The following is a 5,075-nucleotide window of genomic DNA, read 5'->3' on the forward strand; positions in this document are numbered from 1 at the left end:
AAGATGCTTGGGCAGTCGGTAAACTTTGAAGTGTATTGCCATACTTTTTGGTTAAATAGATAAGAGGGTCCCAATTAATGAGTTTGGCAATGACCTTTTTCCTGCAATGGAGAATCCTGTTCTAAACGCTGCTGGAACGAGTTAGAAACCAAAAGAGCATTCAACACTCTTAACTTTTAATGGAATTAAGCTATTACACTTCAAATTTTCTTCTTTTATTGGAAATTATGGCATCTTTGGTGGCCTGTTAATGACATTGTCCAGGTTAGATGTCATATTTCTTCAGCATCTCAGTGCCAGTGTTGACTTTCTAAAACAACTACTGGAAGGTGTTATCTACCTAGTTGTGCAGATTGAGGCCATCAACGTCTGGAAGAATTTTGCTGAGACATTCCAATTAGCTCAATGCCGCAGGACGGTGTTTAAACACTCTTTCAAGCTAGGAGATTTTCTGGGCAATTTATTGGTATGGTTCTTGTTCAAGTCTTAATACCGTTATTTGTGTTGTGTGTTGTTTGGACGTAGTTCAAGCAGGATTGATAGCCAAGAGAAATTGGAATTGGGATATTAGTATTGCCGCTCATTTTGGTGTTGGATGGAGGAGAGTGTTGACCCTTTGACTGAATTTGTTAAAATGGATTACACCTAGCCAGGGTGAGTTTAAACTAAATACAGACCTACAGGACAGGCTGCAGGAGGTGGAACGTAAGAAATCAAGAAGGAATAATGGTTACAAATTCTATAATGAGTGTACTAGCTTTGTGGCTGAAGTAAAGGCTTTACTTAGAGGGTTGTTATTGTGTAAGCAAAGAAATATTAAACCAATACAGGTTGAGGTAGATTCCTTAAGTTTAGCTAACATTGTGCAGAAAAAAGGAATTAGGTATTGGGACGTGATCTGTCTACTGTAAGAAATAATTTTGTTATGCCAAGAATTGAATGGATCTAGTATGTATGTGTGTAAAAAGGCAAATACTGAAGCGGATTGGTTTTGCCAATAAAGGATACAGTTCCAAGTTAAACAGAATCGTGGAGAGATAATTTACGAGGAAAAATAAATTGGGATTCTAAAAGGGGACAGCTAGGTATCACCTAGCTAAGGACTAGAATAAGCAAAAAAAATCAACTCTGTTTCTTAAAATTCAGGAACCAGTAATGGAGGGATGAAAAAGTCCTGACGATATAGATGTATTGAGGGATGGAAAATGTTGGGACAAATAGCCATAGATTCAGATTGAAGAGATTGATGCAGACGAAACAAGAGGTTGATGACTCCTCTGACTAAGATGTAAGAGGAAACCAAGTTGATAACTCCACTGAATAAGATGAAAGTGAATGAGGACTCTATTTTTAGATGACCATGCCCTGATTGAATGATTGCTCAGTGTGATTTTTAACCATATAAAATGCTTTGTGTGCTTTGTGTATGCCTATGTGATAAACATTATACGTACTTATTGTATAATACATCTAGGATGTATGTGTGTGTTATCTGATTGTATGCTTCTCCTATAAATGTAATTAGGTTTGATATCACTAGAGCGTGATTTAACTTTCTGCTTGTGTCTATCTTACACTTTCGATTGCTATATTATCTATGATGGTGGGTTTTGCTTGTCTGGGTTTCATTACAAGTTCCTTATAATTAAAGGTCAAATGTCAACCTTTAATTTAACTACACATTTTTGTTGAACTTACAACTACTATATTCTTCTCCACCACTCATTTCTATCACGTTATAATTTAAGGAACTTAAAATGAAACCCAAACAAGCACTTGGTTGTTCAACTTGGTGCTCTCCTAAGAAATTTACATCTTGTAACGAGTGTTAGTTCTCCCGAATTTAATCTTTGCAAAGATAAACTTTATGCCTGTATACTTTAAAATTGTAAGGGAAGTAGTACTTCTCAGTTTATGTTTCATTAGCTCCTTTTGTAGTTTCAAAGGTAAGGCCCCTTCTTCGTATTTCACTTGATTATTAGCTTACAGGTTGGGGATGGTGCCAAACTCCCCTTCATTGGTTAAGCAGTAGACTTAAAAAAACTGGAGCTTAAACATCCGAGGAATTTAAGAAAAAATATTATATATGCATCTGTTATGTCTTTGCCCATTTCTAGAATTACCTTTTTATGCAACCATAATGTCATCTTGCAATTTCCTTTTCTGATTGTGAAATCTGCTACAGTTGAGACAATAAAATCTGAACTTCAGTAAAAATCAGGACTGCTCAGATCATTTGGGATTATTCTGGATTTACGTTTTGAGTGTAATTATTTTGCAGGTAATGTGAATCAATGCATGTTGGACATTGTTGCTTTGCTTGGACAATATTCTCTGCTTAAAACTAGCCAATGAAGCATTTTCCCTGACATAGAAAATGGTTGAGTAACACTTTGTGGAGTTACCTGGGAGGAAAAACGAAAAGAAAAGAAAGCGTCTCACTTCATGTTGGTACATTGTGAATCAAACTGATTTTGCCTGGAATTGTCGACAGTTTTGATCTCAAAAGATTGTACATTTCATCTATGGAGGAAACATCTTGATAATGGTAAGAATTTTGGATCAGATTTCAATTGATTTGTTGTATTTTAGAATTACTTAAGTTCAGTTTGTAACCATGATAGAATATCCTATAGGCCATGATGTTACATAGTAGACAGATACGTCAGTGCATTGACAGTTTCTTTTTATTCTGTATTTTGTATATTATGTCGGTAAATTGTTCTTTAGGCTATTGGGAATTTGACCTTTTAAGTTTCCTCGTCCATGGAGATTTTGAATGTGAGGTTGATATTACTCTTACAGACATGGTAACTATGATAAAATTTCGACCCTAATCTAACTATTGTTTTTAGTCTAGCTAATTTTCTTTCAACTCTATGTACCTACATTTATTTCTGGACTTCATTGATGCAATCTGTTTGGATTTGATTGTTAGTAATAGTGGTAAAGGCACTAAATGTGTTGATAATAATTAGTAGTTGTATTCTCTCAGGGCCACTGAGGTGAATACATGACTGTAAACTTCATGTTCTTTGGGATTAGTCGAGATGCGCATAAGTTAGTCCAGACACTCACGACCATTAAAAAAAAAGAAGAAGAAGTATTAATATGTTATTGAACTTAAAGTTTTATTTTGATTGGACAGAAGTAACTTTGAAGTTACTCAAAATGTTTGTCAAACAGAGATTGCAGTATATTATTTCGACATTTGTGCCAGGTGAAGACTATGTAACGTTTCTTTTTCATACTTTCGCCTCCCTAATTCTGGTTATTTATTTTTTACACAGTTTTCTCATTTACTGGAGGTAAAACTTGAAAGTCCGTTGTCTAAGTTCACTGTCATCCCTGTGCAACACATGATATTAAGAGTTTGCTTGGGTCCATTTTTTTTTTTTTTTTTTTTGGAGAATAGACTTGTGTGATATTAATTTGTTAAAGAATATGTGGTTAAAAGCATGAAGTAGATTTGAGTTTTATTGAAAGAATGTGTAGTTAAAAATAAATTTTTAAATAATGGTGATCAAACATGGTCTAAGTGTCTGTTATACATGACTTTGGAGAAATAAAAAAAAAAAAGGCTTTTCAGATTCAAAAGTAATATTTGGTTAATCATATAGTAGTGTTTCTTTTAGTTAAAAAAGTTTTTAGAGAAAGTTAATTCTACGTGATTTCTTAAAATCTCCTTTGAAAAAAGAATTTCTTTTAGAAATTAGTTTTTAAATATCACTTTTTTTCTCCTTTTATTTTTTATTTTTATTTTATTTTATTTCTTTAACGATAAAAGTAGAAGTCCTGCCCATTTAGAAAAAGTAAACAAATCTAACATTAAAATAGGGATGGAAAAAAAACACTTGTCAAATCTGATATTTGTGAGGCCTCTTTTCGATCGGGGCGGGGATTACCAGTCTAATTGGATATTTGGGTCAGGTCGGGGAATTTTGCCCCTAGGCGAGCCTTTGTCCTTACCCCCGTTTAATTATTTTATTTTATTTTAAATTCAATATTTTAAATAAAAAACTCTACGAAATTTCATTAATTTTAATAGGCGATGACAATTAAGGTTATCTAAGAAATATAATAAATAATTAAAATATTAGTTTATCAAATATATTAGAATAATTTATATTTTGAAAATAAATAAATTAATTAAAAATTTTAATACTATATTATCGTCTCGTTTTAATGAATGAGGACAATACAATGAATTATCAGCCCTATCAGCTCCGCCTTAAACAAGTAACGAAGCGGGTACAGAACAGGAATTACTCGATGGGATGGGGCCCAGTTACATCCCTACATTAAAAAATCTTAAAGCTGTATCTAACTTTAGTTTCAAGAACAATGAATATACGCAAACTAAATGAAGGTACATCTTTTGTAATCTCTTTGATTCTTGAGAAATTGTTCTTCTATTCATAATGGGTAGAATAAGACTACTTGTTGATGTGCTAGGAGAACTTCACTTACGGTTATTTCGAAATGTGAGAAACGTATGATTCTCTCTAAGTGAACAAGATAAGACTACCCACTATAAGACATGAGAACATTTCTGTAACTAATTAGTAACAAGTATGTCGGTAAACATGTCAGCAGACGTAACATTTTCTCCAAACTTACCCCTTAATTAATAATTATATATACAATTGTACTAAAGTACCCATAAAATGTGATAATTGGAAAATGTTTGATTCTTTGGAGGTTATACAGTAACTTATTTGGAAAAAAGAAAAAAAAAACCCTCAATTAGGTCTGTTGACCTCAAATTTTGTATTCTTGACGAGGATAACAGATTCCCAGACTTCTCATGTCCACACTTGGACAAACCGTTAGCTACACATGACTTCTTCTTGGTGGTGGTGGAGTTAATCATGCTTACTTCGACGGTCAAATCAGTTAAAGTAGCAAATATGTAAGTGTGAAAGGGTTTTAAATGCTAGTCTCCAATATAACGGGGGGGGGGGGGGGGGGTTTTTTGTTGTTGTTTAAAAAAAAAAAAAAGAGAGGGGAGGGCAATTTCGTCATTTTTCTCGACTGTGTCGGAATGGGCTCAAATTTGACAGGTTGATCGGGAA

At 33.6% G+C, this 5,075-nt stretch overlaps 1 long non-coding RNA gene across 1 annotated transcript; it reads left to right on the plus strand.

Moving 5' to 3' along the window:
* Positions 1-10: 10 nt before the first annotated feature.
* Positions 11-2,802, plus strand: LOC111374009. The gene is made up of 2 exons (XR_002699052.1): positions 11-466; positions 2,282-2,802. It is a non-coding gene; the product is annotated as an uncharacterized LOC111374009 (long non-coding RNA).
* Positions 2,803-5,075: the final 2,273 nt, after the last annotated feature.

The sequence above is a fragment of the Olea europaea genome, unplaced genomic scaffold (assembly GCF_002742605.1).
Source record: "Olea europaea var. sylvestris unplaced genomic scaffold, O_europaea_v1 scaffold119, whole genome shotgun sequence".
Taxonomy (NCBI): domain Eukaryota; kingdom Viridiplantae; phylum Streptophyta; class Magnoliopsida; order Lamiales; family Oleaceae; genus Olea; species Olea europaea.